This window comes from Microcebus murinus, chromosome 17 (genome assembly GCF_040939455.1).
Source record: "Microcebus murinus isolate Inina chromosome 17, M.murinus_Inina_mat1.0, whole genome shotgun sequence".
Lineage (NCBI taxonomy): Eukaryota > Metazoa > Chordata > Mammalia > Primates > Cheirogaleidae > Microcebus > Microcebus murinus.
In genome coordinates, this window is record NC_134120.1 from 45,132,170 (window position 1) to 45,147,210 (window position 15,041).

General features: G+C 36.8%; 1 pseudogene; it reads left to right on the forward strand.

The window, feature by feature from the left end:
* The first annotated feature begins 14,449 nt into the window (after positions 1–14,449).
* On the forward strand, positions 14,450–14,542 carry LOC142861805 (uncharacterized; annotated as a pseudogene).
* The last annotated feature ends 499 nt before the right edge of the window (positions 14,543–15,041 follow it).

Below are 15,041 nucleotides of genomic sequence, written 5' to 3' on the forward strand. Positions count from 1 at the left end.
GAAGAGTTCTGCTGCATCTAAGCAATATACTGTGTGCAATGGATAACCTAATATGCCTTTCATTTAACTGGCTGGGCAGGTTTCTACCGTCTGTGGAACATGGAATCAAACCAGAATATGTTGGCATAACAGGCCAGTCAAACTGGTTCTTCTGTAGATCCAAAACCTGTCTGACCAGTCTGTATCAAAGGGTAGCCCAACATGCTGCAGCGGCTCAGTTCTGCTAAACTTGTACTGGGTGAGTTATCCCCACCTCCCATCAACTCCCAACAAACTACTCAGAATGTTGTAGCCTCCAGCAAAAAAATTCAGAGTTCTAGTGGGAGGCGTAGATCTGTGTCATGCATAGCAAGAGTTCATTGTTATAAGCCTCTCATGGTAGATACATATAAGCAAGTGGTCTATTATCTCAGAGGTAGGTAATCCTTCTTAAAATGTATTCTAGGGCTCTCTGCTAACTAAAGCCTCTAGAAAAAGATTATCTACAATGTAGAATCCCTTAATGTCTGACCTTTTCCACTAGTTTACTTGGATTTGATTGGTCTAGTTTAGCCTTGAGGGGAGAAATTAATATTCCCCACAAGGGTAGTATCCCTGAGAGTTAGAAGGAAGCATTTCTAGAGGGAGAGAAACAAGGTGTAAGTTGACCAAACATTTGCCTGGGTGTGTTATCTTCCTTGTTCTCAAATGGTCCTCATACCATTCTAGTCTAAAATTGGAAAAACTCCTACTTCCACATACTAGGGACAACTTAGAGAGGTTTTATTTTGAATATTCAACAGTTCAAAACAAACTTGTTATCTACTATGTTTCAGGAACTGTGCCAGGTACAGGGTTCACATTGGTGAAAAAAACAAATTTAGTACCAGATGGGAGCAATGTCACAGTTCTTGATTAAGTATGTTTAGTAAGCTTTTGGAAAGAAGAAATGAGCAACACAAAGTTACATTTTGACAGAAATTGATTTGTGTTAAGGGAGATCATGTGAGATTTGTTCTTACTCTCTTATAATACTTGCACATTTAGAAACAGTCTTTTCCTATCCTACTGATGCAGTGATTCTGAAACTTTCCTGCTTAAGTGTTGTTCAAGAACACAGATTCCTGGACTTCACCTCCAGAGATTCTGATTCAATAGGTCTGGGGTGTTGCCCAGATTCTTCTCCTGATTCTGATGCAGTTGCTGTGGGTCTAGATTTCACACTCAGGTTCTTTTCTATTTCTATACCTAATTAAATAGAATGAATATACATGAACCAAAAACTGCCATATTCATTTTTGTATCTCTAGTGTGTAGAACATTGAGTGACACTTAGAAAGTACTTACTAATGCTTATTTAGCAAATATCTACTCAGAGTTAACACTTGCTAGATCCCAGGGGAATCACAACTAGTAACTATTGTTTAAATCAAACTCCATTAAATACTGTAATTATAATAATTGAAGAGGGAACACAGAAAAGGGAGCAAGTATGACTATAAGTACAGGGAAGAATTTACAAGGGAGATTGGTTTAGAGACTTTTCTTTTTTAACCATAACCAAAGATTTTTATCTGCAGGATAACAAAAGATTGGAGGAACAATAAAACTGTCTTTATTTGATAGAGTAATAAAAGTGTTAAGTATCTGAGGACACTATGAACTCAAAACTTGGTAATAAGGTAATTTTCTACAGCAGGAGTCAGCATAATTTTCCCATAAAGGATCAGAGACTAAATATTTTAGAGTTTGTGGGTCAGATTGTCTTTGTCTCAACTATCAACTATAACATTGTAGCTCAAAAGCAGACATAGACAATAGTCAGTGAATAGGTGTGATGATTGTGAAATATATATTTGGTCTATGACACCCCCCCCCAAACCCCCCAGCCCCCCACCCCAGTTTCCTGACACACAACTTCTAAAATCTTTAGAATCTCCACAGTAATGTCTTTTTGAATGCTAATGAGTTGATTGGTAGCTGGCAGCCCCTACAGTAGCTTCAGGATGGGGCAGGTCACCAGAAAGACAAAGACAAAGATTAGAGGGTTGGGACTTTCAGCCCCACTCCCCAGCCTTTGGGTAGGGTCGAGGGGCTGAAGGTTAAGTTGATCACCAATGGCCAATGGTTTAATCAATCCCACCTCAATCACACCTATGTAATGAACCCCTAAAAAAATCCAAAAGGGCAGGATTCTGAGAGCTTTCAGATAGCTAAACATATGGAGGTTCCTAGTGTCAGGGCGTTCCACCAAAACCAGCCTGTTTCTCTTATCCCGCTCCTAAATTGAGCAGCTACTAATACAGCTAATGAGGTGATTTTGGGTCATACTTCTGATTGGTTGACTACCATGTAAATGAAGTAACTTTTGGGACATACTTCTGATTACTATGTAAATGAGGTGACTTTTGTGAAAACTTGCCATTGGCTAACTGTAACCCTCAAAAAGGTATAAAACTAAAAAAACAAAAAAGGGGCGCTCATAGTTTGGTGGCAGATATGCCTCTCTGAGCCTGCCTGCGAAATAAAGCTGACTCTCCAACTCTCCATGTGCTGCTCGGGTTTTTCTTCGGCCAACAGCTGTTCACACCTGCCCGAACACTAGAGGGTGCCATGCCCGGGAGGGCATGGAAGTTCTACAACCTTCTCACATGCCTTACCCTGTGCATCTCTTCATCTGTACCCTATTTAATAACTTTTATAATAAACTGGTAAATGTAAATGTTTTCCTGAGTTCTGTGAGTTGCTCTAGCAAATTAATTGAACCTAAGGAGGGAGTTATGTGAATTTATATCAATTTATATACTCCAATTTATATCAGTCAGAAGCATAGGCAAACAGTCTGGGGCTTGCCTTTTGCATTGGAAGTGGGGGCAGGCTTGTGGGACTGAGCCCTCAACCTGTGGGATCTGATACTACCTCCAGGTAGATAGTGTCCGAATTGAATTGGAGGATACCCAGCAAGTGTCTGCTACAGAATAGGTTTCTTGCTTGTTGGTGGGGAGATATCCCCACACATTTGGTCACAGAAGCACTTTGAGTTTGTGTGTGCGTTTCTTTTCACACAGTGGGTGTGACTGTTCCAATAAAACTCTCTAAAACAGATGGCAGGCTAGATTGGCTAGTGAGCCATAGTTTGCTGACCCCTGATCTAGAGTAAACTTGTAAAAATTAATAAGATTGCATAATTGGCTATTAAAATGGGCTTTGAAGTCAGAAAGCTTGGGTTCTCTTCGAATTCTGTTCCACACTAGCCTTGTTATCTATATCATGTATGTTTTATTTATAAAATGGGGATAAAAATAATATTACCTACCCCCTAGAGTTATTATAACAGTGAAATAACATAATTTATGTAAGGGGTTGTCTGAAGATCTGGTATACCATAAGGGCTTAATAAAAAAGTCAGCTAACTAAGTGGACACATAGGTACTACATTAATAGGGTATTGGGCAGGGGGGAGGGGGAGGGGGCAGATATATACATACATAATGAGTGAGATGTGCACCATCTGGGGGATGGTCATGATCTAGACTCAGACTTTTGGGGGGAGGGGGGGAAATGGGCATTTATTGAAACCTTAAAATCTGTATCCCCATAATATGCCAAAATAAAAAATAAAAAAAATAAAAAAAGTCAGCTAAAAATAAAACAAGTTAAACATGATAATTGCCTATAATCCCAGCTGATAGAGAGGCTGAGGCAGGAGGATCAGTTGAGCTCAGGAGTTCAAGACTAGCCTAGGCAATGTACCAAGACACCCCATTTCAAAAAAAAAAGTCAAAAATAAATAATTTTTTTTTTTTTTGAGACAGAGTCTCGCTTTGTTGCCCAGGCTAGAGTGAGTGCCGTGGCGTCAGCCTAGCTCACAGCAACCTCAAACTCCTGGGCTCAAGCAATCCTCTGCTTCAGCCTACCGAGTAGCTGAGACTATAGGCATGTGCTACCATGCCCGGCTAATTTTTTCTCTCTCTATATATATATATCTTAGTTGGCCAATTAATTTATTTCTATTTATAGTAAAGACGGGGTCTCGCTTTTGCGTAGGCTGGTTTTGAACTACTGACCTCGAGCAGTCTGCTCGCCTCGGCCTCCCAGAGTGCTAGGATTACAGGCGTGAGCCACCAAGCCTGGCCTAAATAAATAGATTTAAAAAATTTTTAAACTATGGTAGTTGAATATCGGTGTTTATTTCTTTGATTTCTTGAAATCCTACTGAAATAAAAGTAAAGAACCAAAACAGTTTGAACTCTTAAAGATCAAAAAGAATGAGAAAGGTAGCAGACAAGAGATGTCCATATATTTTTTGGAAGAAGGAAAGAGGATGGGTGGTGACCGACTTAGTAGAATACAGGTGTTAGCAGACTTGTGTTCCTTTATGGAGGCTCTAGGGGAGAAAAATCTGTTTTTTTACCTTTTCCAGCTTCTAGCAGGTGCCAGGATTTCTTGGCCCATGGCTCCCTTTTATCTTCAAAGCCAACAATGGCTAATTAAGTCTTTCACACATCTCATCATTCTGATCCTGACTGTTCTGCCCCTCTCTTCCACATTTAAGTCCAACTAGATAATCCACTAATATAATCTTCCTATTTTATTTTATTTATTTATTTTTTTTTGTAAGAAAATTCCTTCTGACAGAAAATCTTCCTATTTTAAAGTCTGTTGATTAGCAACTTCAATTTCATCTGCTACCTAAATTCTCTTTTGCCATGTAATATGACATAATCATAGGTTCCTGGGATTAAGATGTGTGGACATCTTTGAGAGGCCATTATTCTGCCTACCACAGAGGTTAAGTCCAAGTCTATATATTGGTTGTTGAGATACTCTGGTCTATTTGTCTGCTTGGCTTCCAAATGGTAGTGACCAGGTTTGTGTTCTTTACTCACAAAGCAGGAAATTGGAGAATTTCTCTCTGATAAGCTCTCAAGACTGATCACCCTACTGCACTGGTTATAAACTAGGGCTGATTTTGTTCCCTAGGGGACATTTGACAATGTCTTGAGAAATTTTTGATTGTAACAACTACAGAAGTGGGTAGAGGTGTGCTATTGGCATCTAGTGGGTGTGGGTAGGGATACTGCTAAACATCTTGCAGTACACAGTACAGCTCATCTTTCTGCTCCAATAAATAATCATTCAGTTCAAAATGTCAATAATGCCAAGGTTGGGAAATCCTATCCTTATGTTAAATCTGTCATTTAACATCACCCTAACGTGAGAATCTAACATGGAAAGAAACCAACAGATAAAAAGAACTTATAGACAACAGTCAATGCAGGGAATAGAATAATATTTTAAATCCAACTATATCAATATCTTCAAAGAAATAAGAGAAGTTACTGATTACATAAAACAAGGACAGAAAGACTATCTAAAAGTGCAAGTGTACTTTTGGAGAACAAAAAAAAGTTATTGGGAAGTAAATATATTAGCAGAAATAAAGACAACAGGAGGAGCCACAAGATAAAGTTGAGGAAATCTCCTAGAAGGAAGATAGAAAGATAAGAAGAGGAGAAAAGAAGGTAAAACATTTGGTAAAATCAGAGAATTAATCCAGGATATCCATCAATTAACTAAAGAATTTCCAGGTTAGAATAGAGAAAATGGAGAATTGAAAAACAATTTTTTTTCATTCTTTTTTTTTGAGACAGAGTCTCGCTTTGTTGCCCAGGCTAGAGTGAGTGCCGTGGCATCAGCCTAGCTCACAGCAACCTCAATCTCCTGGGCTCAAGCAATCCTCCTGCCCCAGCCTCCCAAGTAGCTGGGACTACAGGCATGTGCCACCATGCCTGGCTAATTTTTTCTATATATATATCTTAGTTGGCCAATTAATTTCTTTCTATTTATAGTAGAGACAGGGTCTCACTCTTGCTCAGGCTGGTTTCGAACTCCTGACCTCGAGCGATCTGCTCCCCTCAGCCTCCCAAAGTGCTAGGATTACAGGTGTGAGCTACCGTGCCTGGCCTGGAGGATTGAAAATTATCAAATAGTTCTAAACTTTTTCTCCTTCATTTATCCACTTGATTAAGAAGAAAAATAAATAAATAAATAAATAAACTTTTTCTCCAGAAACAAAGGACCCAAGTTGCTGATTGACAGGGTCCACCAAATGCCCAGCAAATGAATGAAGAGTGGCTATCAACATCCCATCATTATGGAATTTTAGAACAGCAGGGATAAATAAGAGATCTAAAAACTTCCAGAGAGAGGGGAAAAAACAAAACACAAAAAACTAGTTACATAGAAAGAATAGGTATCAGAATAGCATAGCATTTATTAGCAGCAACACAGAAAATTAAAAAACAATCAATTAGCCTTAAAATTCTGAGAATATTATTTATAAACCAATAATTCTATATTTATTCAATCTTGCAACTAAGTATGAGGATAGAATAAATGTAGCTTTGAACACATCAGGGCTCTAAAACTTCCTTATCTTAGGAATCTACTGGAAGATATATAACAAAACAAGAGTAAATTAAGAAAGATGAAAACATGGAGTCCAGAAAAATCTTGCCTTCTCTTTGCTTAAGATCTAACATGGCCACCAGTTCTGAGACCTATCCAGTACAGGGTCATTCTTCACCAGTAAATTATAGAAGATTCTGTCATTTTTACTCAGAGAGGTAGAGGGGAGGAAGGGAGGGAGGGAGAGACAGGAAGAGAAGGGGAAAGGAGAGATGGGATATGAATACAATTGGTTTTTCATCACCTAATTCATTCAATGTCCTTGGGTCAGGGATTCATAATCCACAATCTGGCTGAGTAGGCTTCAGAGCTATGGTGCTATACACTGGAATGTTCTCAGATAAAGAGGCTGTGGGGGCCGGGCGCTGTGGCTCACGCCTGTAATCCTAGCTCTTGGGAGGCCGAGGCGGGCGGATTGCTCAAGGTCAGGAGTTCAAAACCAGCCTGAGCAAGAGCGAGACCCCGTCTCTACTATAAATAGAAAGAAATTAATTGGCCAACTGATATATATATAAAAAATTAGCCGGGCATGGTGGCGCATGCCTGTAGTCCCAGCTACCCTGGAGGCTGAGGCAGAAGGAGAAGGATCACTTGAGCCCAGGAGTTTGAGGTTGCTGTGAGCTAGGACGCCACGGCACTCACTCTAGCCTGGGCAACAAAGCGAGACTCTGTCTCAAAAAAAAAAAAAAAAGAGGCTGTGGGTAGAAAATGCAATGAAACGTGTTATATATAATATTTTATTAAATGTATAGATGCCCCTATATTTCATATTCTACCCAGTTATTTTTCGGCTCTGTGTTTGAAAGTCTCTAAAGGCATATAGGATATAAGTACTTTGCCTACAGCATCTATGAATGATATTAATAACAGATATTATTTGTTGATTAATGCCAAGCATTTTCCTAAGCACTGTTCACATATCATCTCATTTAATTCCTATAATGGTCCTAGTAGAGACAGTTATTATTATATTTCCTACATTACAGATGAGGAAAATGAGATACATAGAAATTAAGTAATTTACTGAAGGCAAAATAACTGAACTCAAGCACTCTGATTCCTGAGCCTAGGGTACTAATTTTTATCTTGAAACTGCAGACCTGCTTATGGGAAAGGGATAGATTTTCTCTGTACTGTTAATTAGAGACCAAGATCTATTTTGGGTCTTCTCTCTTTTCCCAAGCAAACTCTTTCCATGGAGGTTGATTTCAATTAGATGTTATTTTCATTAACGCAATTGTGTGATTGATCATAGATTTAATCATCTATGAGGGTATTGAAATTCCAAAAGAGTAGCTTATTTCTCAAATGAATCTTAATAGGTGAAGTTTGTCTGGGACATATGAGTGGGTTTTTGTTATATTTCCTTCCCTGCTTCTCACCTAGAAATGGCATTTATATAAACATGTGGTTGTCCGATATGTATTCCTTTCTCCCATATACATGTATATACCCATTAAGGCTCGGTTTTAAAAAGAGTCATCTCCTGGGGAGAGAATATGATTTGGCATAGTAAATATTTTTTTATTAATAATTACTAAAAAGAATGCAGTATCTTTTGTGCCACCAGTTCTGTTTTCTTCATACTTATGCAAAGTGATTGTAATAAATATTAGATGTAAATTTAAAATATTTTTTCAATGCAAGTTTTTACTTTCTTTTCTTTTAACCTATATGTCCCCAAGAACAGTTCTTTTTATTATTTCATTTTGACAGTTTCATACAACAATATTAAACTTGCCATAATGACAAGGAAAAATATAGTCTAAATTGAACTGGAATTACATTTCTACCTCATAAATCAAACCAAAAAACATCAGTTAGTTATTTTCTACAATGTAACTAAGCTAAATCTCTCAAGAGATTTGGAAATATTTTTTAATTGATGCAAAGTTAATATAAAATGGGGTTAATATTCACAGATCATATGATGAGGAAGGCAGTCAACCTGGTACAAGTACAAACCTGCATCTACAGGAAAAGTATGCACAAACATTTATATCTGCCAGTTTTAATAAGTAAAGGTTTGCAACATACTATCCAATAGCTAGTAAAACCTGATCACTATGAAATTAAGAGCGTGTTTTACCTGAATAAGCCCAAATCAAGAGACTTGATTCTGAGTTTGTCTCAATTACTCTTAAGTTAATATAAACATATATTAGTTATTTATTGAACATCCTAAGTCTCAGTTGCTTCATTTATTAAATGAAGGGAGTTTGATTGGTTATGTTCTAAATATCTATTCAGCTCAAAACTTTTATTTTAAGGTTCTTTGGGGCAAGTGAACAATTCAGAAAATGTGGGAGCAAAAGCAAAATAGACCAGTCAAGGAGACATTTTACAGGAGGAACAATTTTAAAATTCAAGCTAATTGTAGGTTGTATTCTCCAAAAGCTGATGTTGAGACATGAATTCAGGTGCAAGGGAATGATTTCAGTATCAGCCTGTCCTAGGGTGCTCTAGAGTATAAATACAATGAAAGAGTTTATACTACTTGTAGGAAAAGGAACTGGGCTTCCATATTCCTCAACTAGTCACTGGTTACTGGCTACCCCAGAGGGACAAAAACTTCCAGGCACTTTTGGCTCTCAGCATCTCTGCATGAAGTAGCTCTAGTAATCCAAGAACAGTCCTTTGGAGAAAGATGCAGATAATATTAAGAGTAAAGCATTAAGACTTCTGTTTCTAGCTAAGATAGAGTTAAAAGAATCAGATTAAACCTACATTTGAAACAACAAGGACAGAATATATAAAACAATAGTTTTCAAGTCATTGTACATTGGTCAATAAAGAACAGTTACTCCTAAGAGAGGGTACACAAACAAGGTGAGCCCTACAATTACTCCAGCTTACTGCCTGGAGAGAATTTCCACGCCATAGCCAAGAGAGAAATAACCCAGGTAGAGTTTAACCCAGTAGCCTCATAGAGATTGTCAGATTGGATAAAAATGCAAGACCCAACTATATGCTACCCCTAACAAACACATTTTAGATGTAAAAAACCAAATAGATTAAAAGTAAAAGTATCAAAAGAGACATATCATGCCAACACTAATCAAAAGATATCTTGAGTGGCTATATTAACATCAGACAAAATAGGCTTCAGGTCAGAGTATGATACTAAGGATAAGAATGGTCATTTCAAAAGGATCACTTCATCAAGGACCTAATAATCCTATACATTTATGTATCCAATAATGTAAATAAAATATATGTAAAGCAGAAGCTGATAGAACTAAAAGGAGAACAGGACAAAGCCATAACTATATCCCATAATTATATCTGGAGATTCCAACACCCATCTCTCAATAATTGATAGAATAAGTAGACAGAAGATCATTGAGTATAGAAGGCTTAACACAATCAACCTACTAGATGTAATTGACTTTTGTAGATCACTCTACCTGAAAACAAGAGAATACACATTCTTTTCAAGTGTATATGGACCATTTACCAAGTTAGACTATATTCTGGGTCATAAAACAAGTCTAAAATTTACACATATTCAAACCATACAAAATATATTTCCTGACCACAATGGAATTAAATTAGAAGTCAAAAACAGAACAATGCATGGAAAATCCCCAAATATTTGTAAACTAACACATTCCTAAATAACTCATGAGTCAATGATGAAATCAAATAGGAAAGTATTTTGAGTTAAACGATAATGAAAATGCAATACATTAAAACTATGAGGTGTTGCTAAAACAGTACTTAGAATTAAATTTATAATATTAAATGTGTTTTAAATTAAATATAGACACTAAATGTGAAAAAGAAAGATCCCGAATCAATAACCTCAACTTCCACCTTAAGAAACTAGAAAAAGAAGAGAAACAAAATAATAAAAATCGGAGTAGAAATTAATGAACTTCAAGATAAAAAAATGATAGAGAAAATCAGTGCCACCAAAAGCTGCTTCTTTGACCAAGTCAACAAAATTGGTAAACCTTTAGCCACTTGATCAGGAAAAAAAGAAGAAAAATGATTTGGTGGAGGATAGGAGGAGAAAACACAAATGATCAGTATTAGGAATGAGAGAAATAATATCACTACAGATGCAATAGATATTAATAGTATAAGAAGGGAATATTATGAACATCTTTATGCCTATACAGTCAACCTCTTAGATGAAATGGACAATACTTGAAAGATGCAAACTGTCAAAGCTCACTCAAGAAGAGATAATTCTTTATTTATTAAAACATTTTAAATTGTACTTAAAAACCTAACCACAAAGAACTACAGGTCAAGAGTTTCACTGGTGAAAGATTTTACTGGTGAATTCTTACAAACTAGGAAGAAATAACACCAATTTCAATCAAACTTTTCTAGAAAATCAAAAGGAGGAAGTGCTTCCCAAACTCATTTTGGTATCAGCATTACTGTAATATCAAAACCAAAGACATTACAAGGAACTAAGATAATAGATTTATATACCTTATGAAATAGATGCAAAATTCTAAACAAAATTTTAGCAAATTGAAGCCAACAACATATAAGTGAGATATTACTTCATAATGAAATGGGGTTTTATTCTAGGAATGTGAGGTTTGTTTAATATTTAATAAATCAATTAGTGTATTTATCATATTTAACAAACTATAAAAGCAAAAACTATATTATTTCAATAGATGCAAAAAGTTTAGGGACAAAATTCAGCATCCATTTCTGATAAAAAGTATTTGTAAACTAGGATTGGAAGAGATCTTCCTCATTACGATAAATAGCATTTATGAAAAACCTACAACTAACATCATAGATAATGATAGAAGATTGAAAGATTTTCTCCTAACTTCAGAAACAAGGCAAGGCTGCCAATTATAACCACTTGTATTTAGTGTTATACTAGAGATTCCAACCAGTGCAATAAGGAAAGAAAAGAGAATAAAGGCTATACAGATTGGAAAGGAAGAAGTAAAATTGTCTTTATTTGCTGACCACATGAGTGTCTATGTAGAAAATCCCATGGAATCTGGCCGGGCGCAGTGGCTCACGCCTGTATTCCTAGCACTCTGGGAGGCCGAGACGGGTAGATTGCTCAAGGTCAGGAGTTCGAAACCAGCCTGAGCAAGAGCGAGACCCCCGTCTCTACTAAAAATAGAAAGAAATTAATTGGCCAACTAAAAATTTATAGAAAAAATTAGCCTGGCATGGTGGCACGTGCCTGTAGTCCCAGCTACTAGGGAGGCTGAGGCAGAGTAGGATCGCTTGAGCCCAGGAGTTTGAGGTTACTGTGAGTGAGGCGGATGCCACAGCACTCTAGCCCAGGCAACAGACTGAGACTCTGTCTCAAAAAAAAAAAAAAAAGAAATTACATATGAGTGGTCAAATAATGCCTAAGACCAATGTACAAGTAATTACTTTAGTTATGGAAAGGATCATACATATATGATTTAAATAAGTTAACATTAAATTAGAGAAATTATTTAGGCCCTGTTGATATGATCTTGGAGATATGAGGCCATACAAATATAAGTGGGTACCCCCAGGTACAGTATATCTATCTCCTTAATATGAGTCAGAATCTGATAAAAAATGATTATACATAAAAAATGGAAATACTATAAAGCTATAACTAAATTGTGGCTCTGGGCTAATGACTAAATTCTTCAATAAGATATTATAAAACCCTTTGTCCTGGTTATGATCAGAGTCCTTGACTTTTTGGCCTTCTGGGGTATCACTGGCCAGTCCTATTCTGTGTCCCAAGTTGGTTCATTCTGGACTGTTCACTTTCTTTAATCTGATCTATGAAATCTAGAAAGCTCTCAGTCTCTCTCAGAAGTTGATAAAATTATAGGTTTTAGGCTAGCTACTTCATAATAACAACTAGCATTTTCAGGTGTTTATCACTTCTAAGCACTTTTTGTATAGTAGCTCATTTAATTCTCACAAAGTGTTATGAAGTGTGTATTATTTAGAGACCAGGAAATAGTTACAGAGAGATTGGCAGCCTAGTTCTAGAACTCATGTGTTTAATCATTACATTATACTGCCTTAGAGATGAACTAGATATTGTCCTCAAATTGATATTATTATGTATTATTTTAGCTACTTTTGTAACAAGTATAAACTTGTTATTGTTAAGGAGTTAATTACCTTTTTTGTTTGTTTGTTTTTTAAATAGAGACAGGGTCTCCCTCTGCTGCCCAGGCTGGAACTCCTGGGCTCAAGTGATCTTTCTGCCTTAGCTTCCTGAGTAGCTGGGATTACAGGCAGGGTTCACCATGCCCAGCTGTTTTAAGTTCCCTTCAATAATATAACTTCTCTTTTCTGCCACTCAGTGGGAAGAAAGAGTTTTGTAGTCACCTCCCCTCAAAAACAAAATTCTCACTTACTGCTCAAAAGCTATTTTTTTTTTTTTTTTTTTGAGTCAGAGTCTCACTCTGTTGTTGCCTGGGCTAGAGTGCCATGGCGTCAGCCTAGCTCACAGCAACCTCAAATTCCTGGGCTCAAGCAATCCTCCTGCCTCAGCCTCCTGAGTAGCTGGAACTACAGGTATATGCCACTATGCCCGGCTAATTTTTTCTATGTATTTTTAGTCGTCCAGCTAATTTCTTTCTATTGTTTTTTTCTTTAGTAGAGACAGGTTCTCGCTCTTGCCCATGCTGGTCAGAAGCCATTTTTTCTGTGCTATTTCCTGAATATATTTGACCTCAGAACACTCTTTTTTTATAGCACATTATTAACCCCTACCTAATAGTGTGTGAAGTATTCTGTGGGACACTACTTTGGAAAATGAGACAGTACTATTATTCACTGTATTGTTGTACTATCAAATGACTTCCTTGGAATAGTGGCCAGTGTGATTAAAACTTCTAGTAACTGTTTACCTGGTTTTGCTGTTTATTATGTCCCTTCATATGTGTATGATAGAGTCTTAGTTAAAATTCCTTTAGTCATAAATGAAACTAACTTGAACTACTTTAAACCAAAAAAGTCAGGGATTTATTTTGAAACTATTAAGGTATCCTAAGAAGAATATGTGAACGTAGGTATCTCTAAAGCTAGGAATAAATCTGACCAAATGAGGAAATAGAACCAGGAAATGGAAATTCTCCTTACTGTCATTCTTTCTCTCTGGGGCGCCTAGTCTTTTATTTATGCATCTATCTGCAAGTCTACTTAATCTTTCTTTGCAGATCCAACTGACAGCTAAAATATCCGAGTACTTTGAGATTTATATAATATTGGCATGAACTGTGACCAATGGGATTCTGGTGGCTTCTGCGAGATCTCTACAGATTTCCGAAGGAGGGGGGCAGTGATATAAGGGGATGGAGGAATGCCAGGCTGATGTTCTCATGGTCACCTCTGGCTCTGGATTCCTGTTTCCATATGTAGTAAACTTACTGAAGATTTGGAAGTTTATGTCATAGCAATATAATCAGCATTGACTACCGGGGATACTTTCAGACACTCCTGAGAAATTTTTTTGCCCTTCATTTAAAAAGTCCTACTTCAAACTTTCTTACTGACTTTTTTCTCTTCTCCTCATAAGGGAAACAGTTTTTTTCTGGTGCCAAACAGAGTAGTTTTACTATATTCTTTGTTTCTGTGGCTTCTTATACCTATGCCCTCAGGATCTTATATTCTATCCTGAGCAATCCAAACAAGGATGTGTCCCTTTGTGGTTTTGTTAGTTTGCTAGGGCTGCCATAACAAAGTATCAGGGACTGGATGGCTTAAACAATTGAAGTTTATTTTCTCAAAGTTCTTGAGGCTAAAAGTCCAAGATTAAGGTATCAGCAAAGTTGTCTTTTTCTGAGGGTCATGAAGGAAGGGTCTGTTCCGGGCTTCTTTTTTTGATTTGTAGATGGCTATCTTCTTCCTGTGTCTTCATATCGTATTCTCTCTGTATGCATCTGTGTCCAAATTTGTGTCCAAATTTCCTCATCTTAATAAGGACACCAGTCATATTGGATTGTCCAATAAGGACACTTATCCTAATGGTTTCAGTTTAATGTAGTTACTTCTTTTAAGACCCTAGATCGTTTTTGTGGTTCGTAAGTGTGATCATTGGGTTTCAATGCTATTGTGTGAGATACGCCTCCCTCAAACCTGGTTGACACATTACCTGATATGGAAAGGAAAGATCCTATCTTCAAATTCAGTTACATTCTAAGGTACTGAGGATTAGAACTTCAGCGTAAGAATTTGGGGGGCAGGGACACAATTCAGTCTGTAGTGCTGGTATTTTTTGTTAATATAATTTTTACCTTTGTTACTTCTGCTTCACAGTGTTTATGGGAGGGTGGAAATCCTCCCAGTAGCAACTTAGTTTAAGCATATAGCCTTAGCTGATTAGAATTAGATCCCAATTCTAAATATCCAGGATGGAGAATCAGATTGACAGAGTTTTAGTCAAGGATCAGGTTACTTAGTACAATAAGGCTATGGTGTCCATCCTTGTTGACTACAAATAGTTACCAGTGAAATGAGAACAGTTAGGAGCTGGTTAGTCCACTTGAGTATTTCATCTACTATTAAAAAAAACTAGTGTAAATTAAAATTTATTTAGAATTGAAAAGAGTACTATGATATTTTATTCCAACTTTAATGTTTTAGCACTAATTTCAAAA